Source organism: Canis lupus, chromosome 12, assembly GCF_048164855.1.
Source record: "Canis lupus baileyi chromosome 12, mCanLup2.hap1, whole genome shotgun sequence".
Classification (NCBI taxonomy): domain Eukaryota; kingdom Metazoa; phylum Chordata; class Mammalia; order Carnivora; family Canidae; genus Canis; species Canis lupus.
Genome location: NC_132849.1, coordinates 53,362,720 through 53,390,712, shown reverse-complemented (window position 1 = coordinate 53,390,712; position 27,993 = coordinate 53,362,720). Strand labels below are relative to the sequence as shown.

Sequence of the window (27,993 nt, the reverse complement as noted above, 5' to 3'; positions counted from 1 at the left end):
TTTTTTTAGGGGATACTGCAAAAGGGATTCCTGGATGGTCAGAGAAGCTAGTGCTAGTGTCCCTTTCGAAGATTCCAGGCCTCGAGGCAATACTGTGAATTTTTAGGGTTCTTAAATAAATTTGCACAAAGATACTGCAACTTCTTAAAAAAGATACTGATCTCTGCTTACTCCCACTGATTCATTCAGTGCTTGCCGAACACCTTCTGTGTGGCAGACACTGCATGGGCTCTGGGGACCTGGCAATGGATGAGATATGGCTTCTGTCCCCAGGAGAGGCAGACATAATAAGCCCGTGTTTATAGGACAGTGTTGTGTACAATGAGTCTACACGGGGCAGGATATGGCAAAGGGGAGGCTGTGACTACATCTACCAAAGAAGTCTTCAGAGAAGTAAAAACATCGACCCTGGGGCTTGCGAGAGCGATGAGTGGGAGTGCTGTAGACAACTGAGAGGCAAAGGATATTCTCAGAGGAGGGAACACCATCTTCTCTCTTCCTTCCTGATGAGCTCATGAAACAGAGAACATAATGGCATGTAACTGTTTTGTAAAACAGCAAATGAGAAAGCTTCCTGACAGACCAACTGGTAAGCCTCTATATTTATGGAATTTACGACAGGCCTCTGCCCCCTGCTTTGGGGCCAACCGCCAAATCTGAGCTATTCTATCAAGAATACCTACCTTTGGGTTTATGCCAAAGCCCCATCATCCTTCTCGGGCTGAGGAGTTACCAGTCAGGGTGATCCCTCTACTTTTGAAATGCAGATCACATGGAGCAAACCCTAGTTCCATCTATGCCTCATTGTTTATAAATTTCAGAAAAAGACCCAACAATGCCCCCGTCTCACCCACAACTCCCACCCATTCACATCAAAAGAGATCAAAACCTCAACCTTAGAAAGTTCCTGGAATCCAATAGCCTCTGCCTTGCTGGCCTCTTCACATCGATTCCCGCAGTCCAGGCAAGTCAGGTGTGGGTTTCAGTTTACCTGCAACCACGTATTGAAGGCTGAGTGCCCACTGATTACCGCTTTAAGGGCAGGGCCCCAAAGTGAAGAATAGAGACAGACACCATGTCAGGCTCGTGTGATTATGGGAGAAAGGAGGAATTCAGGTGAGAGGATTATGAAGAGTTGGGAGGAAGCAGAGCCTCAGGGGTTGGGGGTCCTGTGGGCTCTATAGGAGGCTGACCGATCACTCACCCTGATCCAGTGGCTCTAGAGCTCGGCCCACATGGCTCAGCATGCACTGAGGGTATCAGCCTGGTGCAGTAGAAAAAGCAGGGATTGGGAGTCACCGAGACCTGGGCTAGAAGCATGGTGGTGGCTCTGGTTAGTTGTGTGACTTTGAACATACGACCTGGTTAAGTCCCAGCTTCCATACTGGTAAACTGAGGCTAATAAAATTTACCTCCAAAGGTAATGTGGATTAAATAATATAATGAAAGTAAGAATCCAGGCCTAGTGTTAGCCACGTAACAAACGAGAGGTGATCAGCGGATGTTAATATGTCAAACAACAGGCATGTATTGAACACCTGCCAACAGTCTTGTTTGAACTGATGGTTCCTGCCCATCATGGTCCAACTTTAAGCTATTTATTTCCTCAACAAATATGTACCTGAGATAAACTATATGTCAAGCCCTGAGATTTGTTCTGTGGATGCAGACAAAGATAAGATGGATACAGGTCCTTAGGGAGTGCACACACTGTATTCTCTCTGCAGCTTTGTCTATAAGGTTGAAATTTTGGAATCACCCCAAAGGCCCAGCAATAAAGGAATGGTTAAGTAGATGGTTTAGGCACACAAGGGAGCATTAATATATGATAACGTTGACAAGTATTATTGATACAATAGTAACTGAAGCAAGAAATGAAATTTTAAGGAGAGTTAATTCTCAATATTCATGGTAACATTCTATAAAGTCACTTCGAACACCAACTTAGTGAACATGAACCATGGCTCCTATGAGAAATACATGGCTAGGTTCCTGTGAGCCTCCGGTTATAGCCTCTTTGTCAACTGGTCAATTTTTAACCATATTTTATGTGTGCTTCTGTTTAAAGACACTTTATTTGATATCTATTGTTGATTCATTAACATGGAACTCATAAGTAACAGTGCTATGGCTCTTGCCTAGTGAAGCTATTCTAACATGCACTTTTTCTTTTTTTTTTTTTTTTTTTTTTTTTTTTTTTTTTTTTTTTTTTTTTTTTTTTTTTTTTTTTTTTTTTTTTTTACATGCACTTTTTCTATAAGGCACATCACAGCTTTCTTGCTCCTGGAAACACTTGACAAAGCTATGGTGGGTGTCTATTTCCAACACTGAAATCACCAAAAGAAAGCAGAGAAATACGACAAACATTGCACTGAATGGACTGGGAGGAGGACACTTGTTTATAGTACGGAGCTAAAACAAGAAGGCAGAGCTTCTCTGTGTTCCTCCTTGGTTGGGAACCTGGATGTGGGATCACTCAAATTTTTCACTTTGTGAGTGTCTGTGAATGACCATGAAAGTGCTTCAAGCAGAGGTTTTGGTGTTACAGATGCATTTTAGCGAGTAGACAAGTTTGCCAACAAGGAATCCACAAATAATGAATGTGTGCTTGTGAATAAAGACTGGAGATGATACAGAAGAAAATAAACACAGTGGTCATAGGATTACTATGGATGCTTTTCTGTTTTAAAATTTTCATTAATGTTGGTGCACCTGGGTGGCTCAGTCGGTTAAGCATCTGCCTTCAGCTCAGGTTGTGATCCTGGGTTCCTGGGATTGAGCTCTGGGTCAGGGCACCCTGCTCAGCAGGGAGTCTGCTTCTCCTTTTCTCTCTCCCCCTGCTCGTGCTCTTTTTCTCTCTCTTTCAGATAAAAAAAAATAAAATCTTAAAAAAATATAAAACAATAAATAAAATTTTCATTAATGTTGGGGCACCTGGGTGGCTCAGTCGGTTAAGCATCTGACCCTTGATTTCAGCTCAGGTCATGATTTCAGTCTTCTGAGATTGAGGCCCACAGAAGGCTCCATGCTCAGCGTGGTTTGCTTGAGATTCTCTCACTCTCTGTGCATCCTGCTAGTGCGCATGCCCTCTCTTTCTCTCTCTCAAATAAATAAATAAATCTTAAAAATTTTTTTCATTAATGTTATCAATTTTTTTGTTGTTGCTGCTGTTATTGTTTTCTACATTTTACAATAAATACACCTCAGAGAAAATGAACATGAAGCCTGCAGGTGGCCTCCTAAACCCTCCCTCTCTACCTACTTTGTTTCCTCGGCTTGGTCAATGGGCTCAGGATAGTGGGAGTGAGGCCTCAGGGTCAATAGCTCCCAGCCTGGGCCACCACACAGCTACTGGAGTTTCTGGAAAGGCGGTAAGTGCAGCCTAGAATGCTTGCTACTGCTGCCCAGATGTAGCTGGTGTCCTACCCTGATGCAGGTCCCCTCACTGGAGAGCGTAGCACTAGCCAGTTTCTCTGAGGTTGTGATCCTGTCCTATATGCGTGGTAGACCCTGGGACCTCAGCCCTGTCAGAAATTCCGATGTTTTTTTTCTTAAAGATTTTATTTATTCATTCATGAGAGACAGAGAGAGAGAGAGTGAGGAAGAGACACAGGCAGAGGGAGAAGCAGGCTCCATGCAGGAAGCCCGACGTGGGACTCGATCCCGGGACTCCAGGATCATGCCCTGGGCCAAAGGCAGCCACTAAACTGCTGAGCCACCCAGGGATCCAGAAAGTCTGATATTTAATTTCCTGTGTTTTGATGACTAAAGACTGGGAGCACAGATTAAAATAGTGCAGTTTGTTTAATAGAAAGTCTTCCTAGAACTTAGGCTTCTTGGAAGAACGATTGAATATTCGTGTGATTCAATGTGTCTGTGATTGAAATATTAAGAATTATTGCTCTAAATTGGGTAAAAGACACACTTTTCGATTCCTTTTTAAAACTATTTGCCAAGAAGCCCACTTACATGTTAATGGGACCCAGTATGCTCTATTGGATTGTTCTAGGGGTTCACTTGAAGAGGAAGATCTAGAAACTTCTTCTTCATAACTCTCAGAGGCTGGGAGCAGTATTGTCCTAATTCCCGACTATGGGGGCAGGAAATTCCAGGCCACTAAGGTTGCTAACATTTTTACCTGATTTGCCTCCGGATTTAAAGTTATGTGAATGGCTTGTTTGTCTAACTCAGCTCTGCTCAAATCAATCTTTCATGGATCCCCCCAGTAAAGATCACCTTGGGTCAGAGGTCATAGGTCATCATGGTTCTCAAATACCTACCCACTCTGTAAGAGTTCCAAAGTGGACAATTACCCAGAAATTAGTGAGGAACAAAAGCAAGTATTTCAAAAGACTAACTGGGAAAAAATGACCGCAGCATGCACAATGAAGTTTCAGATGTTGTCATTATGGCTATCCCAGTTAATTTCCAGTCTTTCTCCAATCTGACTTGCAACAACATAGAATATGATAGAAGGCACCTGCTGTCGATAATAAAGCTCCCCTGTGTTACATCCACTGCACGACTCTTGACCTATGATAGTCACCCTTCTTGTACCTGTGTGCTCATACACACAATGTTTATTAAACATGTGTGAGCTCAGACAGCCTTACTTTAGATGTCCCTAAAGTAATTAATTCAGGGCTACCACTGAGAAAACAACAAAACAAAACAGCCCAAAAAACCAAAACCTTGGCTGATATTTCAAAAATATCATAGTTTTGTAGCTCATTCCTGGTTTCTTAGGGTGCAAAGCTATTAATTTTGATTTAATAAAAAGTCAAAGCGTTCATAGAAACAAGCAAGAAATAAATAGGGGCATTAAGATTATATGGAGAGAAGAAACGGAGAAGTGAGCTAGGGATTGCCTGAATGCCAGGTCAAGGCAGTGTACACAATGTGAACGGAGCAGGTTGGTTAAATACATGCATTTTAAAAGGTGGGTGGTCACGCACACGACTCGTAGCCTTTGTCTCCTGGAGAACTAGGGAGCTTGCATGAAAAGAAATCATTTTTTTTTTTCATGGGAAACGACAGGGATTTTAGACTATTGCTTCTTTGAAGTGGGACCTCCAAACATTAGCATTAAGATGCCTTATATTTGCCTCCATGCTGTGCTTTATAGTCAATTTTTGGCAAATTTTAATGTTTCTGTTGTAAATTGGGGGGCAAGGATTACAAAGAAATTCATCTGTTAATATTTATTTTTCTCATCTTTTGTCAACCAAAGATTTTCTGGAACGTTCCAATCTAGGATTATGACTTTTATCCATCTTGGTTGGGGGCAGCTTCTCCAATTTGGGCCCGCCTCCTATGCGAAAGGACACTTTAGAAGGGGCAGAGCATGGTGACCCTGCCCCGTGATGCCTTCTCTTCCTTACTTAGAGGAATGAGATTCCAAAAAGGATGGGCTTGGTCCCAAGGTGCCGAATGGATTCACTCCAAATGGTTGTTTCTTCCCTGAAGGTGTGAGAAGTAGCTTTTGAAGCGTCTACTCTGTGCTAGACATTGAACTGGATGCCCCCCGTCAATCTCTTATCATCTTTATAATGATGTTGCAAAGTGGATCGTAAGAATTTTCTCGGTTAAATCAAGGGGCCCAAGAGAGCTTAGGTAACTTACCTGCAATCACCCAGCTACGTGGCTGAGCTGGGATTCAAACCAGATGTGTCCATCTCTGTGGCTTCTATTGGGTCACACTTCTCAGGAGCTCTGCAGCCATCCTCTGGGAGACATGGTGTCCCTGAAAGCCCACCAAGGGGGGTGGGGGATTAAGGCTCGTTTGGCCAGGATGGGGAGGAGGTGGGGTGGAGGGGGCAGCCAGATGCCGCAGCCATCTCGGGTCAAAGAAGCCTGATCCTTTCTCAGCTTGATTTGACCTAGAACTGGGAAACAGATGGGTTCAAGCTGCCTGAGGGTCTGAGGGAGGCTGAGCAGACAAATGGGTCCTGGCTGCAACGGCTCCCGTTCTGAGGGCCTGGGGCTCGGGTCTGCTTTGGGACCGAGCTCTAGCATGCACCTTTTGAGTTAAAATCTTATGTAGGAATTCATCTATGAGGCTTTGAGTCTGGAGAGCCCACCCGTTCGGGGGGCAGCAGACTGGGGAAGACCCCGGGCAAATCCCGGGACAGAAGGCAGATGTCAACAGATGCCTTATAAACAGTGTGGCTGGTTGCCTGGAGAGACAGCCAGGAAGACAAACAGGGCCACGGGAAGGGCCACGGAAAGATGCATAATGGACTTACTGCTCATTCAACAGCAAAGACTCCTCTTTTTTGCAACGCTGGGTAGTGGGATTGTTTGGAAGAGATGTTGGGTTGTTTAGATACGCCCTGCATTTGGATGAGTGGGGGACCCAACTTACAGATTTTTCTACACATGTGTTGAATGAATGAATGAACGAATGGAGACCCGATATTTATTCACTCACTACTCACTCAGCGATAGGAAGACCAACCATCTGGTTTGCCTAGGACTAGGTTGTTTGCTGGGATGTGGGACTTTCAGCCCTAAGATGAGAAGTGTCCTGGCCATGTCAGGGCTGGATGGCTTCCGGTTTACTGAGAACCCACGATGGACCAGGCCTTGGGCCGCTACTGGGTCTATGGGGCTAAATGAGATGCAAAGCCTGCTCCCAAGGAGTCCACATATGATCAGAATAGATAAATATGACACTGTGGCAAATGTAATCATAGGGGCCATGTGCAAGAGCGAGGCGGTAGAGTCAGAAGCCCTGTGATGGCTTTTAAGAGGCGGGGCAAACCCTGGAGGCGAGTCTTGATGGGGGAGGAGCTCTCTAGGTCTCTAGAGCAGCTTGGGAAGGGCCTGGGGGCTAGGGGACAGCTGGGACAAAGGCGTAGGGTCTCGTACAATGGTTTGGTTCAAGAAGCAGTGGGCAGCATATGTGTGTGTGTGTTGGTGTATGTATTGGGGACAAATGGGGCGATGGTGAGGTTGGAGAGGTATTTGAGGAGCCAGGTGACACATTGGGCCACCATGTCAAGAAAAATGAATTTACACTATGGGTAATAGGGAGCTACTGAAGGTTTTTTGAAACAGGGAGAGATGGAATCCGATATTACGAAAGGTTTCATTCCCTCAACACACGTTTACTGAGCACCTACTGTGTGTGAGGCATCGCACTAGAGGAGTGAATGAGGGCATGCGCGCATGGCTATCTGCCAAGGAGTTCCTTTCTCATTTTCCGATTGCAGGGAGGGTCCTTGAAATCCAGGGATGTTTGGGCCTGTGGCCTCTGTCAGAAAAATTGTTCTGCAGTGAGCAAATCTAACGAGAAGACTGCCAGCACCGGCTCCAACCTCCGCCCCCTTATCTGTTTTTCTTTTTTTCCAGAAGACCTTGAGGACTGTAGTCAATTCCACTACAAAACGGTTACACAATTTCCCCCCGGAGAAAGCGAGTTTCCACCTTAGGGGATGAATAAGCCCTTTCTTTTCTGGAGAGCTGGCCAGTGGAGGCCCGGGCTGGGTACTGCAGGAGGGGCAGTGTGGGGAACAGCAGGCCTCGCTCTAATTTGGGGGTGACTGTTTTTTCATTAAACAGAGTCTGCATGGCAGGGGCCCTGGCTGCAGGCGCCCCGGGAGGCCGATAAAGCCGGGGCCGCGGGTCGGGGGTCGGCCTGCGGCGGTGGCCACCGAGCCAGGGGCCTCTGGTTCTGAGCTGCCCAAGCATCCGTTTGTCCGGGGCTGCGGGTCCTATAAATGGTGCCTTTGAGGAGGCTGCCCCGGTGACAGCAGGACCCTCCCTGCAGCACCCACTCGGCCACTGGATTCTGAAAGCTGATTGTCCCTCCTCAAGCCCTGCCCTCCTGCGACATTCCTCACGCTGACCATTGTCTGCAGAAAGAGGCCATTGTCTGGGGCTGACATATCTGCTGACGGAGGCACATGAAACAAGCAGAGCTTTGGGGAGAAAGAAATCCACCCAAAACAACAAAAAACCTGAGCCTAGCCGGAGGGCAGGGTTTAGACTGGGCTTGTTGAATTTCCTGATTTGCTGGTGTTCTTCCCAAGAGGAAATGCCCCCCATTATGGGAGGATCAGAGTTTTATCTCTGGGCTGGAATGACACCATTTGTGCCTTTGTGTCAACAGCACAGAGAGGCATTGTTTAGGGTTATGTGGCCGGCGCTGGGAAGGGCTTGTTTGAAGAGAAAAAAAGAAAAAACCCAGAACAATGTTTACCCAGCAGGCAGCTCCTGCCAACGCAGCCGCCGCCGCCACCCTCTGCACTGGGATGTAGCTGGCTCGCCCGGGGCCCCCTTGGCTGTGCCCCGGCCTTGAGTGCGGCTGGGCGGGCAGCTGGCTGGGACAGGGACGCCGTGCCAGCTCTCAAGACACCAACAAACAGCCTCCCCCCACCCCAACCCCAAATCCAGAACTGAAGGTTAGCTCTCGGGGAGCAGAACCATCTCCCCGGGGTGCAGGCAAGGGCCTGTGTTGAGTTTGCTCTGGGGGCTCAGCCTCAGAGACTGGCTACTCCAAGTGTGGTCCCAGTGCCGGCAGCACCTGCATCACCTCCACTTGCTCGAAGTGCAGGCTCTCGGGCCCCGCCCCAGACCTGTCACCCCCGAAGCTGCATTTTAACAAGATGCCCTGAATGAATTTGCACACTTAAGCTTGAGGAACGTTGGTGTAAAGCGGGGGTTCTCGACCACGACTGGGCATTGAAGTCACCCGGGGAGCTTGTAAAAGTTTTAATGACCAGGGAGCATCTCGTCTCAGGCCAAGGATGTGGGGATCCCTAGGGGAGGACGGAACATTGGTATTTTCTAAGACACCCCGAGGGATTCCAATGTATCTCCAGGTTTGAGGCAGAAGAGCGAGGACAATGCCCTCCCTCCCCTGTCCCAACACTCAGTCTGCGTTGGTTAGGATGCCGCAGTTCCTGAGCATTTTCTAGGTGAGAAGTGCTGAGCTTTCATTAATGAGGATGGTTATGTGTCCATGACAACATTGCCTTTCTGGCCAAAAGAACTCCTATTCGTCCTTCAAAACCCTGTGAAAATGATTCTTCTCCGTATGATGCATCCCTAGATCTCCTGAAGCAGGAGAAAAGCTTCTTCCTTTGAATTCCCACTGCCCGCTGCATCTTTCTACTACTGTACTTGTCACATTAAAGTTTAGTGATCAGGACGCCTGGGTGGCTCAGTGGTTGAGTGTCTGTCTTCGGTTCAGGTCGTGATCCTGGGGTCCTGGGATCAAGCTCTGCATCAGGCTCCCCGCAGGGAGCCTGCTTCTCCCTCTGCCCGTGTCTCTGCCTCTCTCTCTCTGTCTTTCATGAATAAGTAAATAAAATCGTTACAAATAAATAAATAAAGTTTGATGATCTGTTTACCTGTCCCTGGGCTGGGAGCCCTGAGTTCAGGGACTGTATCTTACTTATCTTTGTGTCCCTAGGGCCTGGGGCAGGGCCTGTGTACAGAGTAGGTGCTCAATAAATGAAGCAACAACAGGAATATGAGGGGGGGAATATCTGAATAAATGCAAGGAAGAGTGAGGATACCTTCCCTGCCTTTAAAAAAATAGATTCTAGCAGACTAGACCACCTTGCACAGAGTTAATGAGATCTTAGCTACTGATTGGTGTTTTGATTGAGGTTCGACCAGCGTCCTATGGGAATGCAGAGCAGGGGACAGGGATTCCCTTAACCACACTGTTCCAGGCCCGCTGGGCAGAGGGTGGTCCACATTCTGTTCAGTGTTGAATCTCTAGTCCATACCCCAGAGATCCCACTCGAGGGGCTCCCTTGGGCTCCTTTCCTTATCATATTTGGCAACAGGAAGATCCTCCAGTTGATGGAAGGTAAAGATTCTGTTTTCGTTGTTAGATGATGCAAGTGCTATTACCTGTAAGACAGGTGAGTGTCCTTGTATTATTGTCAGGCCCCGGAATGGGAGCCCGAAGAGGCTCCGGAGGAGTCTCAAGGGTCTGTGTGACTGCTGAGCAGATGGTGAGGTCACCTTGGCTGCTGGGTGTCTGAGGCAGTTTGGCCTGGAGGCCAGCTGATCCTTGCAAAGGTCAAGGCCTGACTGGCTGAAGTCTTCCCTGGTCAGAGACAGAACGGGCTGTCCAGTATGCCCAGGCTTCAGGCTGAAGCGGGCTCGGTCCCTCACTGCCGAGGACTTATCAAGAGTCCTAGAGGATGGACAGAGGTCAGCCAATCAGATAAATGGGTACAAAAGAAGCCAGGGTAGGTGGTGCATGAAGAGGCCAGAGGTCAGTGGGCCCAAGGTTTGTGACAAGAGACAAGAGGCAGGAACAGGCCAAGCAGACGAGTCAGGGACAACAGCCAGGAGAGGGAATCTCACTTGAAGCTGAGTTTTAAACCCTCCTGGGGACGTGCTGAGGAAGAAGAGGGCTCAGGGAGAGGAGGAGGAGAAGCCAGCAGGCTGACCCCAGCATTGGTAGGTGGCACTTGGCTTCAATCTTCCCGGGGGCATCCTCTGAAGGTGTCTGTGGGAGCTTGATGGAGACCCGGTTCTAGAGCCGCTTCGTGTTCTACTGTGGCAGATCCTTGGGATCCTGGGACATTTGGGAGGGAGATTTCTCTCCATCTATTCTCATTTTCCTGCACTGGCCAGGGTTCATTTCCTGTGTCGAAGAAGTCACTTGTACTCTTCATCAGAGCGCACCTCATGCGGGCACCTCGTGTGTCAGGAAGTCAAGATTTGCTCAAGTGAAAGTCACCCTTGAAGTCGTCAAGTCCCCACAAGCACAGTCTCCAAAGGTTCCTTTGGGAAAATAGCCTCAAGAACAGAAGGACAGGATGGAGAAGGCAGGCAAGCGAGCCATCAACTTCCCAGAGAGGAAGGAAGCCTGGGGTTCCTTGGGGCACGTGGTTGCCTTCAGTTCTGTCCTTTCTGGTCCCTCCGATGCCAGGCCAGCTCTCACGGCTGAGCAGGGAGGGGCACCAGAAGAGACCAGGAGGGAAGAGCCTGTGAATTCCAGCGGGGTTCCTGTGTGATCCTGAGGGTCAGACGCTGTGTGCCTCGTTCAGGGAGGTCATGGGGCTGGACAGGGACAGAGCTGCTGTGTAGTAGACATTCTATGGGGACGTCTGGGCTGAGCTGGGAGTGGGAGCCAAAGCTGAATCCAAGTCAGGGAGCCTGGAGCGAAGGCTCCTTCTGTAGGCAGAGGAAGCCCAAGGCACCCTTTTATTGGTTACTGGGTAAAAAATGTGGGAAAAATAATAAAATAAAAAATGTGGGAACATGGACTCAGTTCAAGGACTTGGCAGGTGCACTCCCTTCCAGGAAGACGGCCTGATAATCCTAGAAGGAAATGATCACACCTAGGGATTGATCCCTCACCTTGACGTTCCCCCTGGTTACAGAATGTGTCTCCATGTCCTACTATCCACAGACCCAGTACCCTCTCCAGGGTTGGTCAGTCTTGCTCTTTCTCTGGTCTCCTGGATCCTTAGCGTGGGACCTGGCATGGCCTAGTGCACTGTGAATATTTCCTATGTAGAATGCCTTGTCCTCTTGCCATGGGTGCACTGTGTTGGGGTTTGGTAGCAGAGGCAGCAGGAAGAGTCCAGAATGTTGCTCAGAGCACCCACTTTCTTTGATTTCTCACCTGCTCCGTGGGATAAGAATCCCTCTTCCTATCTGCCCCTCCACACGGTGCTAGAAGGAACACATAAGGACCTGAACGTCAAATGTGACAAGTCCACCAGCAACCTTGGGGGAGAGGTGGCGTAGAGTAATGGCCAAGGCCTGAACTCTGTCACCAGGCTCCCAGGGAATAAATCTGGCTCTGGTGCTCAAAAGATGGATCCCCCAGGGTACAGAGGCTAGATTTCCCTCTGCCATAGATTCCTCATCTGTAACATGAGTTGTCCTGAGGATTCCAGGAATGAATTTATGTAAAGCCCCTAGAACAGTGCCTGGAGGTTGGAGATGGATGGAGGCAGGGATGATCTAGCACTCCAAATTCAGGGACCCTCTTCCTGATGACAGGTCTTTAAAACAGCAATATTGCATTCTATGCTCTGTGTGCAGTCTTGGTTCACTGAGGAACAAAGATGCGAACAAGGTAGCACAAACTCCAGAAGGGACTTGGGTTGGCCTGGATCTGGCTCCTTCTAGCTCCAGGTCAATAATTGTTGGAGCAGACCATCTTCTTTGTATGAGGAAGTCAGGACTAAGCACCTGCCCCTTGGGTGAAAGCATCCACTCTCTTGGGCACTCCAAGCCTTTGGCATTTTCCTTGAATCTTATTCCTTGCTCTTCCCGTATACATTCTGGAATTGCTGGGAATCTAGAATTGAGCAGGACGTGACCCTTGCCCGTGTGAAGAAATGAAGTTCAACATTGAACAAATCATCACCAGAGTGTCGTGTAGTACCAGGAAGCGCAGAATGATATGACAGCACAGAGCAGGGCTTCTCGACCTGAGGGTGGGGGACCAGAGAGGCCTCCAGGAAGAGGTATGAGAAGCACAGCCAGGAAAAGCAGGCCTGGAGAGCAGTGCACGTAGAAGAGCGCCAGGTACAAAGGCCCAGTGCTCATGAAGAACCGAGTGGCCCTCACCTGCCCTCTGAGTCTGCTAGTCTGATCTTGAGATGCTCCTGCACTTGTCTGGTGTTTTGGTTTTGTTTTGTCTTAAAGATTTTATTCATTTATTCATGAGAGGCAGAGACATAGACAGAGGGAGAAGCAGGCTCCCCATGGGGAGCCCAATGTGGAACTCGAACCCAGGACCCCGGGATCACGATCTGAGCCAAAGGCAGATGCTCAACCACTGAGCCACCCAGGTGCCCCTCCTGTCTAGTGTTTGATCACCATATATATATATGTCACCATCTGTGGAGTCCTCTGTTCTCTATCCTTGGCCCTGGCCATGAGCTTTTAATCTGGAACGGAGTGGGCAAACTTTTTCTGAAAGGACCACTTGGTAAATACCCTTGCAGGCTGCCCAGTCTCGGTTGCAGTTCCAGAAGCCGCCATTGTCACGTGGAAGCAGCCATGGGCGCTCTGCGAATGAATGAGCGTGGCCTTATGCCAGTAAGACTTTATTTACACAAACAGATGGTGGGTTGGATTTGGCTCATGGGCTGTAGTATGCCAACCTCTGGCCTGGAAGGGAAGACAGGCGTTGACCAATGACTTGTAATGATCAAGTCATTACAACCAGGCTGTGAAATCTCTCTCATCATGATTTTTCACCCATGGTGGTTGCTGTGGGGATTCTCTGGAACTCAGTGCAGAGGCTTGAGTCCCTCATAGTCTTCAACATCCCTCACTGGTCCCTGCCAGGCTCCTCTTCGCGCTGATGCACTCACTCGTCCTCGTTCCATCCCCCTCTCTTCACAGACGACTGTCCCAAGGCATCTGCTGTGTACCCCTGAAATCACATGCATCTCTCTAAAGTATGTTGTGCAGTGTATTTTGAGATCATGTAAATGCCACCAAGCCATCCACTGTTTTGCTTCTTACTTCTTTCCCCCATCCCACATTACATTAAAAAAAAAAAAATCTAATGTTGTGCATACACCTAGTTCTTTGCTTCTAAATGCTGTAAAAAATTTCACATTGTGCCCCATCGATTTCTCCTTATTCATCTCCCTAGTGATGATCATTATGTTTGGTGCTAGCTCTTTATCCCCACAAACACCATCACATCCTCCGCGAGTGGAGGTGCTTATACCTGCCTTTCCTTTTTGACATACTCTGCTGTCATAGCACTTGTCTCTTGGGTGTCTGCCTCCACCCTGGACTGTGAGGTCCTGAGGTCCATGGTCAGATCCGTATCTTTACCCTAGAGCCTAGTGAGATGGCTAGTACTTTGGAGGGTCAACAACGTTTGGTGAATGAATTAGTCTTTGAAGGGATAACTCAGGGATTTTTTGGATGAGCACCTGGTGACTTCTGGTTGTTCTCCAGCAGCGGACTGGTCACAACCCTTACCCCAGTGGCACCTTTGCATGTGGGATCCTCCCTGCCACCCGCACAAAGTGCTTTCCCATGATTGCTTCTGTTTAGTTACATGTTGATTATCTCATGCGCTGATTTCATTTCATGCTGTAAACTTGGGGAGTATAATGGTTACTCTGATGTGTCAACGTGGCTAGGTTATGGTGCCCAGTTGATTGGTTGAACACCAGTCTAAATGTCACTGGAGAAATATTTTTTAGAGGAGATTAGTGTTGAAACCAGAACACTGAATAAAACAGATCACCCTCTGTAATGTGGGTGGGCCTCATCCAGTCTGTTGAAGGCATTAATAAAAAGAATGAGATCCCCCCAAAAGAGGGAAGTCTGTGTTGAGATGGTCTTTGGACTCAAGAAGACAGCATCAACTCTTTACTGGGTCTCCAGCCTCCCGGCTTGCCTTGCAAATTATGGACTTGTCATCACCTATGATCACGTGAGCCAGTTTCTTTCTTTTTTTCTTTTTTTTTTTTTTTGAGCCAGTTTCTTAAATTCTTTCTTTCTCTCTCTCTCTCTCTCTCTCCACCCTACGTCTGTTTCTCTAGAAAACTCTACTAATATGGGGAGGGTCAGGATAAATCTACTCCAGAGTAAGATATTTTTTTGTGACATTTAGGCCTTCAAGGGACTTTGGGAGACTCTATCTGTGATGGTATATAGGAGTCTCCCTAGCAGAGTGCCACCACACACAAGCACAGGCACCAGATGATGATCCTGAAATTTGGGGGTAAATCAGGGCAATTCAACAAAGACCCACATTAATTCTTTCCTATGTCTGGCTTTAGATTGTGCAAACCATCTAGTTGATTTGGGGACCAATTCTCACCTAAGTCTTACTCATTATTAATCACCCATCAAACTAAACTCAGACATGATACAGGAACCACAATAGTCAGCCTCAGAGGATACTAGTGCACACCCCTCAGAGCAGACAGCACCAGAAGATGGTTAGAGGGGAAGATCTACTCTCTGATCCCTAGTATTTTATAAGTTTATGGAACATCCTTTACTGTGTCCCAGGTACTTGTGATTTTTACAACCCTGAAGGGTGGCTTTATCAGGCCCATTTCACAGATAAAGAAATGGAGCCTGGAGATTCTAAGTCTCTGTCAGGAGCACTAGGGTAGTCAGTGGTGGATATGGATTCAAGCTCAAGTTTGTATTGTGAGACCAAAGTCTATGCTCATCCCATTGCACCCTGACTTTCATTCATTCATTCATTCATTCATTCATTCATTCATCAAAATCCTGAGTGCCAACATATGTTCTAGGTGTGAGGGAATCTAAGGTTGTTTTCTTTTGCTGAACCAGGGCTCACAGGCACAGAGAAATCCTGGGATGGTGAGATAGTCCTATCGCGGAGGTGTGTGCAAAAACTATTCTCCTCTGGAGGTGTTGGGGGTTCAGGGATTTAAATGGAAGAGTATGTTGCAGGGCTTCTAGTGCTGTGTACAGGAAGAAGGCCATGGTGACACTGGAGGAGGAATTGACCAGGGGGAGTGAGGATCCCAGAGGAAATAAGGACTTTGTAGGACAGCAGGTCCAAGGGCCCAGCTGAGAGCTAGTCATCAGAGTGGGTGCAGTAGGGGTGCAGAGCCTGTGCCTATGGCTGAGGCCATAGAAAATGTAAGGAGTGGAGGCCTATGAGGCCAGAATGTAGGGAAGAACCTGGAAGGTGGTGGCAGTGATTGCACTCAGGACCACCCGGGGCTTTTGTTCAGGGCTAGGATCAGGTGAGGGGAGTGAGGAACTCATTTTGGGTGCAAAATTTAAGGAGGGCCAAAAAAGTCAGTCACTGAGATAGAGAACATCATAAATTAGCACAAAGGGCACAAACTTTGTGATCCGAAAGGGCACTTGCACCCCATTGTTTATAGCAGCAATGTCCACAATAACCAAACTATGGAAAGAGCCCAGATGTCCATCAACAGATAAATGGATAAAGAAGATGTGGTGTATATACACTATAGAATCTTACTCAGCCATCAGAAAGGATGAATTCGGGCAGCCTCAGTGGCCCAGCGGTTTAGCTCTGCCTTCAGCCCAGGGCATGGTCCTGGAGACCTGGGATCGAGTCCCACGTCGGGCTCCCTGCATGGAGCCTGATTCTCTCTCTGCCTGTGTCTCTGCCTCTCTCTCTCTCTCTCTCTGTCTTTCATGAATAAATAAAATCTTTAAAAAAAAAAAAAAGGATGAATTCTTACCATTTACATCAATGTGGTTAGAATGGGAGAGAATTCAAAAAAAAAAAAAAGAATGGGAGAGAATTATGCTAAGTGAAATAAATCAGAGAAAGACAATTATTATATGATCTCATTCATATGTGGAATTTAAGAAACAAAACAGAGGATCATGGGGAAGAGAGGAAAAAATAATACAAGATGAAATCAGAGGAGACAAACCATGGGTTGTTGGAGGGGAGAGGAGGGGAGGGGTGGGATGGGGTCACTGGGTGATGGGCATTGAGGAGAGCACGTGATGTGATGAGCACTGGGTGATTTATTTATTTATTTATTTGAGACATAGACTGAGAGAGAGGCAGAGACAAGGCAGAGGGAGAAGCAAGCTCCTCACGGGGAGCCCGATGCGGGACTCGATTCTGGATCTTGGGATCACGACCTGAGCCGAAAGCAGGCGCCCAACCGCTGAGCCACCCAGGTGTCCCGCACTGGGTATTTTATACAACAGATGAATAACTGAACTCTGCATCTGAAGCTAATGGTAGGCTCTATGTTAACTAAGTGAATTTAAGTAAAATACGTTTACCAAACAAACAAATAAAACAAATAAGTGCAAACATACCTATGATGAGCAACAGAGCAAACCTTTAAATAAAGAAAGGATCTAACCCTACACTTGCATGACCCACCTCTTGGCCTACCCTAATTCTATCTCAGCTTTTGTTAAAAATCCCGATCCTTGGTTCCCCCGCCACCAGACCTACTGTCTCAGTCTTTCCAGGAGGTGCCCTATTATTTGCCAGTGCCCTGGGTGGTTTTTATGGTCGTGTTCCTTCTTTTTAAACATGTCCACGGCCAATAACCACCTGTGGGCACTGGGTAAAAATACAGTTTCTTGCCTCACTTCCAGACCCTCTACCTCCAAACAGGCAGCGCAGGGACTTCAGAGGTTGGAGGTCTAGGGAGGGCCTCGGGAGCTTCATACCGCCCAGACAGGAGGGCAGGTAGCAAGGAGGGCAAGGAGTTCTTTATGCCGATAGGTCCCAGCTTTGGGAAGACCACTGGCAGGCCCAGGGACCAGGCACTGTTTCGGATGAGGTTTTTCACCTTTCAGTTTCCAAATGGGAAAATATTCTCATTGTATTAATGCTGCACACATATCATATCTCTGCAGTAGTTACTCCAGGAGGGTCTGGAAGAAACCCCCAACTCCTGGCCCGACAGCAAAGGCCCTACACACCTGGTGCCTCCCTCCATCCCTAAGTGCTTCACCGTCGGGACTGCCGGACTGTGGCGTCCACTGACCAGCCTGGCCACTGTCCCTGAGCTGACCTCTCCCTCCACCATTCCTGGTTCCCTCTTTCTGTGCTGCTCCGTCCTGAGGCTCCGTGGAGGCCCTTCCTCTCCTAGGAAGCTCCAGCCACAGCCTCTCCATCCTCGGAAGTCCGGTCTCCACCGCTCCCTCTGGCCATCGCTGCTCCATCTTGCTTCTGTTTCCTTGGGTGTTTATCAGAGCCTGGAAGCCTCCTCCTTCTTCTGCATTCCCGGAGTGTTCCTCCTGCAGCATCGAGATGCTCCAGAGAGTTCGTGGGCCGCAGAATCTGCAACCTTGGCTTCAACTCTCCACTTCACCTTTTCCAGGCCTGGGTGACTGAGAAGCTTGCAGCCCTTCAGTGTCCTGGGATGTCATTCAGTTCCCTCGGTGGGGCTGTGGGGGGTCAGAGGAGACTGTGCAAACTGCAAGGTGGGAAAGCATCACGCTGATGAGGTGGTTATTATCCACAAGCAACACAGGGAGGGCCTCTCCCCTGGCTCCCCTCAAACCAGTCCCGGGGGAGCCGCGAGCTGCAGACAGATCCGTGTGTCCCTGTGTCCCCAGCCCGCACCTGCTGTGTCCAATGCAGCCAGCCGTGGCCACGAAGCTAGCCATCCACAGCTTCCTCCAGGAGGGCAAATCTAGGGTTGGAAGTGCTCCAAAGAAGCCTATTGATCGCTCACTTTATTCTAAAATAAGAACTTTTACGAAGATCGAAGGTGAGGTAGAGAAAATTTCTTCTAAATTGTCTTAAATTTTTCATCTTCAAGGAGTGTCTGGGAAACAGACTTTTACAGAAGGCCCCGGGGGCCAGGTGTTGTAGGTGGCTGTGCAATCTTTCAAGGAGACGAAGCGCCCCCCGCCCCCCCCCCCCAGTCTCTGTCTCTGTCTCTCAGCTCTCTGTGAGGAGGAGCAAAGGCTGTGGGAGCCACACAGCCTGGAGCAGGGATGTGGGAGTGCCAGGAGGCCCAGGCTGGAATGGGGGAGCCGGGCCCCCCGATACACGGCCCCTCGTGTGCGTTCCCGCGCTGGATGTCGGTGTGAGCTGAACAGATTTGGCTCGAGGTTTCATCTGGGCAACGACAGAGTCAGGAGGGGCTTATTTCTTTGTGTTTCTACCCTGCTGATGAGCACGGATGGAAAACTCAATTATCAGTGAGGTTAGGGCCAGGGCGAGAGGTCAGGGCCGAACTGCCCGCTCTTCCTCTGGGCGCTGAGAGAGTTCATCTCCTGTCTGCTGCTCCAGGAGGAGGATGCATTGATCAGAGTCAAAGGTCATGTGGCATCAAAGGCGGGCCAGGAATAAAGGGAGCCCTTCCCAAGCATTCTAGAATGGCCCCCGAAAACCCAAGGCGATTTGCCCCTTTCGTAAGCTCAAATGTGCCTCAGATTCAAAAAGTCTAGACTTCTTGTCGCAAAATTTACAAGAAAACGTTGCTTTATCCTTGCGTAGCTTTCAAAGATTTCGGATTTGAAGGGAGAAGGGTTGGAAGCGTTCTCTTTCTAGCCTCCTTAGCCAAGAATTCAGAACCCTCTGGGGGAGAGACTACACATGTCTTCCTTTTTTGAGGAAAAACAATTCGTTAAAAAGTTCTTTGTATGAGTCTGGACACCTCAAAGATAGGACCCTAGCCACCCTCGTTTCACACTTATCTTTTCCCATGGGAATATTTCCTTTCTAGACGGGGGTGGGGCAGAAGCCACACACACGCACGCAGACACATGCACAGCAGTTTGAAAGTTGGAAGTTAAATTTAAGCAATCATGTGGCCAACGGATTGCGTAGAAAAACCATAAAGACGGAAAAAAAAAAGTCCACCAAAGGACAGACAGATGAAAAGAAATTCAGAGACAAGGAGAAAGAAAGTTCATGCCTGAACCCCGGAAGGCAAAATAAGATTACCATGCAGGCAGATACTGCCCTAGCCAATTATCATCAGGTGATTGAAAATATGACAAACACCCTCAAATTGCAAAATTTTGAACTACAGGGGAGAAATGAATTTCCCAGCCTATATACCTCCATATTTTCCCTAATAATTTCTTGTTCTTTACAGTGAAGTGTGGAAAATGAACAAAGGGGCCGATTGTGCATCTCACTTTCCAGTTGTCACAGCAAATTGAGCACAGAGGGGATGGAGTTGACGACACATGAGAACAGGTTTGTGTTTCATGAGCAGGTCTGAGTCCCAGCTGAGAACGTGGCTGCGGGGGCAGAGGCATCACGGAAATCAACAGTTGGGACCCCCCCCTGCAGAGGTGCTAGCGTACATCCATGTAGATGTGTACATTGATGCTTGCCTATGCAGGTATATACACAAGGGTATCATGGTGTTCACGGGAATCGAACTTTACGTCGGAAGTCCAGATCAGCTGCCTGAGAAAGTTGGCTGGTCTCCCACACATGAGCCCCAGAACTCATTTCTAGATTATGGAAAAATGAGCACAAGGATAATGTGTGTGAGGCACTGTGTTCCCGGACCTGTCCAAATTTCATTTAGCGGCATGTTAACTCTAACAACCCTGGTGAGAAAGCCCTCCCTACTTGTGCCATCTCAGTGAACTTTCTCTCCATGGCTCCTCTGCCGACAGGCCTCGTGTAGGGCTGCTTGCTGCCAGTCCCTCAGCTAGAGGTCTGGCCCGTTCTTGATAAACTCTTGCTCGTGCCTCATCTCTCCGCCAAGTTTGGAAGCTTCTGGGCAGTTTCAAGTTTGGAAGTGGGCAGGGACCACTGTGCTGACCTGAAGCCCTGCTGGGCTATGTGAAGTCCCCCAGGAAACCCTGTTGGCTACTTAGAACAGTGACCCCACCTGGATAGCAATAACTCTGAATCAAACCCATTTCCTAGGTCCCCGCGTATCTTGTAAGTAGGATAAGAATGTCGTTGGAATCGTTGTGGCCTACTGTCTAGGTTAGCTGGCTTTTTCCCTTGTTTCTCTTCCTTCCTTCCTTCCTTCCTTCCTTCCTTCCTTCCTTTCTTTCTTTCTTTCTTTCTTTCTATCTTTCTTTCTTTCTTTTTCTTCTTTCTTTTTCACAGCAAGACTTTCTCAATGAGGAGGGGAGGGTATTGATTTATATTCTAGCACTGAATATAAGCTCCTCATCTTGTGCTCATCTGAAGGCTACACTCGAGGTGCACTGACCAAGAACATCGGCCTTCACCACCTTTGTCTTACAGATGTGGGCATAAAGGCTGAGAAGGAAGAAATAACCTGTCCACGGTTTCACAGCAAGAGATGGAGCTGCAGTTGGTAGCCAGGCCTCCTGACACGGAGGTCTCAGATGACAACAGCACGGTAAAGCCTTTTTCTCGCACGATCTCACAGCAGCCCTGGAGTGATGCTGAGAACTGGACATGGCAGGGTTCAGTCTCTGCCCATGAAGAAATGAAAGCTCAGGGAGGACAAAGACGTGGCCTAAGGCATCGAGGAGAATGCTGGCCAAAGAGGGGACACTGGGGCACCGCTGACCCCAGCTCCACACACTTGTCCCAGCGTACCCAGCTTCAGGCGAGGTCCTTCATGCTCCAACAATGCATGGTCCTTCATGCTCCAGCAATGGCCAAGAAGTGTGGGACTAGCCTGAATTTCCAGGCCTTTTAAGATAATCGCGGTAGGAAGGCACAAATGCTATGTTTGGGAAAAGTCTCAGTGGTGGGAATGCTCCCAGTTCCTGGCCACACCTTCTGGAATAGAGCTTGTGTCAGCAAGGCCTCACACCCGTGGGTTGTACGAGCAAGGCTACCAGTTGTCTCAAGCCACCTTTGGAACACAGCGTAGTGAAGATGAATTCGGACATCACCATTTAATCTCAGCACATGCTAGCAGCAAGCACCACGTTGACACGAGGTACTTCGTGAATTGTGGCCCTCCAGCAAATGGTAGGTATTCTTATTTCCGAGCCAAAAACAACCAGCTGTTTGACATTTTCCAATTAAAAGTACCGGCCTGGGATACTTGCCCATTAAAAATGTAACACCGCCCATAAAATCTCAGTTTTTTCATTTTCATTTTTTAAGAACACAAATTAGGCCAATTAAATCGTTTAAAGACTTTTTTTTCTTTTGAGCCAAGTAAGCCGTACACAGGAACCAATAGGTCCCTCACAAAGATTTGCTTTTTCCCCTGGAGCAGACACCCACTGAAGGGACAGCCACAAATAAAGCCCTTTGCAGTTTTTACAACCAAGGGTTAGCCAAACTTTCACGGCCCCCATGTAAACCTCTCATTGCACGTGGTGAACCTGTGAGTACTTTATTTCTATTCCAACTTCCCGTCGGGATGCTGGTGCCCAGTGGGCAGGGGGTGGGGTCTGTGGCCTCGGGGGTCTTCTCGGTGCGTGCCCATGGCGGCCTGATGAGGCCTTGTTATCCTGAAGTGAGCTGCCCTGGCTGATAGGCTTGAACTTCCTTTCCTCTTTTCCCCAGGAGAATTGAAGATGCCTGTGGAATGAAGTCTGGGCTTTCCAGAAGGACACTACTCTAAGTGTAGAGATGAATTGGGGGAAAATCTCTGTTTTCTAGATTTTTCTTTCTTTAAAAAAAGATTTTATGTATTCACAAGAGACACAGAAAGAGAGACAGAGACACAGGGAGAGGGAGATGCAGACTCCCAGTGGAGAGCCCGATGGGGACCTCAATCCCAGGTCCTCGGGATCACGACCTAAGCCAAAGGCCGATGCTCAACCAATGAGTCACCCAGACATCCCTGTTTTCTAGATTTTTCTGATTTAAGTGTCCAATAAATATGATTGCTTTAAGCGTATGTCTTTGGGGTCCAGTTGGGGCTGTGGCCAATTCTATGGTGGAAAATCCCTATTCTGATTTGAACACTGCTTTGCAAACTCAACTCACAAGTTTTCAAAAAGATTTCAAGGTCCACTGCTTCTGGGATGAAGCTGAAACTCCTGGTTGGCCCTGGGTACAGCTGGAGAGCCAGGGCCATGGAAATGTCTGGAGGGTGGTCCCGACTCAACTGGTTCTTTCCTAGATGAGCTTCATGTCCTCCTTTCTGAGATGGATTAATGATAACATCCAAACCTTTCAGGGTTTTATGAAGACTGATAGAGGTCATGACTATAATGTCTGACCTCCCCAAACTCTGAAGACCTTGCTCTCTCTTCCTTTTTTATTTATTTATTTTTTTTAAATTTTTATTATCTTTCCTCCTGTTTCATTAGATCATACTCAGAGGCAGGCACTGGCAGAGACACAAATTCATGAATTCCACGAGTTCCAGTCTTCAGCGAGCCCACACCTGCTGGGATGCACTGCCAAGGAGATTGAGAATGATGTGGCATCAGGTGTGTTTATAGGCTCAGAGAGGGAAGACCTGGTTTGGGCAGTTTTTACTGTCCATCAGGGTCTAGGTCATACCTTCCGCAGCTTCATGCATACGGCTGTCTTCATATCCATGGCTCTTCTTGCCAGCAGTGCCCTTCAGTGTCTGGGGGAAAGGGTGTGTGCACCATGGAAGAGAGAGACAGTTGGTTCTGTTCCCCCCCCCAGGGGCTCACGGCCTCCAAAGAGAACTCTAAAGGAATATAGGCAGCCGGCGGTCTGCTCCTGGGTGACCACTCGTGAGGGAATCGCTATGAGGAAGAACATGGCTATTGTCCAAAGATGGGGACAAGGGGCTCAGTAGGTGACAGCCTGCAGCTCCAGCTCAGGAAAGATGGGCAGGCAAAAGAGTTATTACCATACGTATGTCACGTCACAGGTTGTCGGAAGGGAAGAGGATTAGATAGAGTTTGTCTAGAGAAAGAACATTCAAATAAGGTAGGGCCATCTGAAGACTCAACTTCTCCTTTGGGTCCTCAAAAGGCCCCAGGAGTTGAGCAGGCAGGGGTCCTCAGTGGTGGGGGCAGTGGCCGAGAATCAATGGCCTTCCGTCCACTCAACTTACAGAGTCTTGGAGGGCAGGAGTGTCAGCCCAGCATACTCTGTCCAGTGGATGCAACTTATCAAGTGCCCCCCGTCCCCCCGTCTCTCCCTTGAGCACAAAAGCCTGTTGTCTGGGGAGCTCAGGGAGTGGGCACAGACCATCCTCTCTTCTCTATGTCATTAACGTAATCTATTTGATCTCGAGGGTGGTTTTGTTTCAGTTTCTCAAGGGAGTGGGGGAGGGAAGCAGACATTTCTTCTGACTTTGAAGACTAGAAACACTTAAACGTGAGAATTAAGCCCAGGAGGAAACCCATCTTGGGTCCTCCTTTCCTGATCCAAAAAGAGCTAGTCCTTAATATCTCTCAAAGGAGAGTCACCTCTTCTTTGGAATCAAAGTGTTTTTGTCGTCATTATTGCTAACAATACTATAGTTGTTTACAGTTATTTATGCACATCTTGCCTCTTAAAAAAAAAAAGATTTATTTATTTATGTTTTGAGTGGGGGTAGGCGGAGGGAGAGAGAGACTCTCAAGTGGACTCCCTGCTCAGCACAAGGCCCCATGTGGGATTCCATAACCCTGAGATCACACCCTGTGTTGCAATCAACAATCGGATGCTCAAACAAATGAGCCACCCAGGTTGTCCCCATCTTGCTTCTTTTTCAAAAGGGTTTTGACATATCAGTAAAATAAGTTTACAACAAATAAACAAGGGAATCATGACAGAGAAAATGAAAAGAGAAGAGATAAGATGGTAACAAGGAAACATAAGTAGACAGAAATTCTCCTCCAGAAGCCTGGGTAGAAGCTGGATGTGGGCCAGGGCTCAGTTCTGAGCTCCCTGGTAACCATGGTAATGAGGGAAACAGGAATACATGGTTCACGGCATCAACAAAAAACAGAACTGCCTCTGTAAAAGCAGATTCTCCATGATGTATTAAGAAATAATATCAATAAAATTCTCTAAAAGATCTAGCTATTAGGAGATATGACCCTTTGGGAATTCTTAAATTCATAAATATCTTTAGGGCAGCATTTTCTGAACTGTGTTCCGTGAAACAGTGATTCTAGAAGATATTGAGAGGTATTCCTCAGAATCAGATGCTGTGGCCAGATAAACATCATTAGTATTCACACTTACTTCCCTCTTGGAGATTTGCAATGCATTCATTCTCCTGAGGACCTGAAGGAGTCTGCTGAAAAGAAACCCAGTAAATTGGGTTCAAATAATTATTTCCCAAAGTTTTTGGGCCACAGAACCAACATTCGGGGGAATCCCTGAATTCATGCGGCCGGTTGGGTTTCCCTGGACCTTTTGTGGGAACTGGACTCTGCAGAAGCATTTTCCACGAAGAAAGGCAGATTCTATCTCTTTAGGAGAGTCACTGCATCCATCGGATTCCATAGACCTTTCTCCCTTTTGCCTCTCATTCAGAGACTGGGCTCCCTCAGCAAGAGCATCTGATCCCAGCTCTGCCCACACCTGGCAGGGGCCGTGCAGGGAGCTGTGGCCCTTGCGGGGTCTTCAGAGTTAAGCGTCTGCAAGATGAATAAAACTTTTGTTGCCAATATGGACCCTTCTTGTTGCATAACGTCTCTCCCAATAAGTTGCAGTCTCCATTTCACCAAAGACTCCCCAGGATACCCAGGGTGTGGTGTGATAAAGAAAGGCAAAAAAAAAAAAAAAAAAAAAGAAAGGCAGCGAGTGGCCCCATTGATACAGCAAGATTAGTAGAAGATACATATCTGTGGGATCTCATGAGGGGCAGAAGGCTGGCAGTTTCCGGTAGGCTTCTTGGAGGAAGTGACAATTTAACAAAGATTTAAGAGATTGGCAGGAGTTATATGAAGGAGGTGGTATGGTGTCCCATTTGGGGCCTGGTGGGAACAAATGGTCAGAATTGGCTTTGGGTAGAACAAATGGCAGGAGATGAAGCAGCTGGCCAGGAGCAGGAGACAGTGGGCCTGGCTGACAAGTCTGGGCTTCCTTGTCCAGGGACCAGAGAAACACAGAGAGGGACTCCCAGGAGGGATGGCAGGGCTTTCCCAGTAGAAAGAGCCTCTTAGTGATGATGGACTGTGACACAGAAGGACACATGGGGACTGGGAAGTTGGGGCCAGTGTTCCGAGTGACCCGCCCAGGGTGGTGGCTGCAGGAGAAAGACAGAGCTCTGGCCTCCACCCTTGGTTCCAGTGGATAATGGGGGACAGGACAAGCTCTCCGTACTCCCTGGAGGATTGGCGCTCTCCGTGGCTGGACGTCAGAACAAATTAAGGGCACTTGTTTCACAAGCCCCACCTGGCCGGCAGCATGGTCAGGCCAGGCTGGCAGGGGCAATGTGTCCCCAGCAGCATCTTGGACCTTGGCCACTGGCCTTAGAGCAAGAAAGGCTCTCTGTGCCCTGCCTGTTTAGTGAACGGCATACGGGAGTACAAGAGACTACGGCAACCAAGGACCTGTGTCAGTGTCACGGTCCGAGGCTCTTTGTGCTCACCAGTGTGGAAAACAGAGGCCTCTTGCCCCATCAGAATCACGGCTGGTTTACAGAAGCAGCCGGAGGCTGTGGGGACAGCGGCTGGCCACTGCACCTTGCATTTCCACTTTGCAAAATGTACTCACAAAGATGATCTCATTTGATTTCCGTCTCAGCTGGTTCTGGCTGCTATAATAAAAATACCATTTTTAAACAACAAACATTTGTTTTCCACAGGTCTAGACCCTGGGACACCCAAGATCGAGGCACTGGCAAATTCAGCGTCTGGTCAGAGACAGTCCAGGTGCTGTCTTCTTGATGTGTCCTCACAGGGCAGAACAGAAGGGAAGGGACCTCTCTGGGGTCTCTTTTATAAGGACACCAATCTCATTTGGGAGGGTATCATCTTCGTGGCCTACTCACCTCCTAGTACCATCATACTGGGGGTGAGGACTTCTCCTTCCCCTCCTCCTCCTCCTCCTCCTCCTTCTTCTTCTTCTTAAAATATTTTATTTATTTATTTGAGAGAAAGAGATGGGGACAGGTAGGAGCAGAGGGACAAGGAACAAGCAGACTTCCCACTGAGCGCAGAGCCCATCACAGGGCTCGATCTCATGACCTGGAGATCTTGACCTGAGCAGAAATCAAGTGTGGGATGCTTAACCAACTGAGCCATGCAGGAGCCCCTGAGGGTTAGTATGTCAACATCAGGCTTCAGAGAGGAATAAACATGTGGTCTATAGCACGCTGCACCCTACCTTGGGACATGGGGATCCCTTCACTGCCTATCAGAGTATTGGGTTATCTGGGCAGCCTTCCCGAAGCTCCACCTCTGGGCCAGGTGTGCCCTCTCCGTCCACTCACTGCCCCGGGTGCCCCCTCTCATGGCACTCAGATCATTGCTCCATTTGTATTTTTCACTACATGAAGGCAGAAGGCAAGTCCTCCTTCAGCTCACATCCATATCCCCAGCGCCTACCCCCGTCCCTGGCACATAGAGGGCTTAACCAATGTTAGCTGAATGAATGAAAGAAAAGTTTTATTTTCCTATGGTTTAAAAAAAAAAACTCACCAAAAAACCAGATGCTCAGGTCTCAGCTGGGCTGGTGGATCTAACTATGGGTGAATTCAAGCATCAGATCCAATCGTGTCGGCTGAGGACCTCGATGGTTCCTGGAGTCTGTCCACTAGTATAAGCTTGTCAGGATTCTGGGCGGGGGGAGGGGGCAGTTATTTTGGTGAATTATGCAGAGTCCGTTGTTGGAATTCCAGGGAGATATTAGCTAATGCCTGGTGATGCTTTGAGAGGGTGTTAAAAAAAACACTCCCCTTTTGAGGGGAATTAAAAAACAATAATGTCTTATTTTGAGGAAAGTAATGTATTTGCTATAGACATTTTATAAATGAGATAAGCAAAAAGAATAAAAAAATACATGAACAAAACGATAATCATACCATTTCAGGATCTTGAGCATTAACACCAGGGCTACTTGGGCATCTTCTCGGTCTCCTCCCAGTCCCTCCAGCACGGTGGCTTCAGGGTAGCCGGAGTGCTTACATAGCAGCTCGGAGCTCCAAAGGGCCGTGTCCCAAGAGACAGTCAGGCGGAAGCTCTATTATCTCTTGTGACCCAGCCTCAGAAGCCACTCAGCCTCATCTCCATGGGATGGCATTGCTGGAGGGAGTTACAAAGTTCCACTCCGGTTTGAGTAGGGGGTGCACGGAGCCCACCTCTTAGTGGAGGAATTGACCATCCCACAGTAGGGAGAGCATGCGGGAAGGGAGATGGACCAATGTGGCCAGCTTTGAGAAATACAACTTCTCACAATTAAATCTCAGTATTTACCGCTAAAATGTTCAATGAAGCTACAATCATTTCAATTGGGAATGTTTTATTGTTACACTTAAGTGAAAAAGAAATTCTGGGCTAAATGATGCATAACTGCCTTACCCCGCAGTGTTTCTCGGGTCCCAGAAGTGTTAGCAGAAGCCACTTTGTTGCTCACTATTTCTCGGTAGGACTCATCACCCCCATTTTACAGCCATGGAAACTGAATTCTAGAAGGGAGTAAAAAAGAATTTCTGCAATGTCAGCCTCAGACAGGGTTGGAAGCCGATCTAAATATTCTGCTTCAGTCCCAGGTAACGCCACTTGTCGTGATTAAAATCCACCAGGGGTCACATT

At 48.1% G+C, this 27,993-nt stretch overlaps 1 long non-coding RNA gene across 1 annotated transcript; it reads right to left on the bottom strand.

Annotated features, from left to right (window-relative positions):
- Positions 1-13,066: 13,066 nt before the first annotated feature.
- LOC140600746 (uncharacterized) lies at positions 13,067-27,867 on the bottom strand. The gene is made up of 3 exons (XR_012003912.1): positions 27,760-27,867; positions 26,881-27,017; positions 13,067-13,369 (listed from the first exon to the last, which is right to left on the bottom strand). It is a non-coding gene; the product is annotated as an uncharacterized lncRNA (long non-coding RNA).
- Between the last annotated feature and the right edge of the window lie 126 nt (positions 27,868-27,993).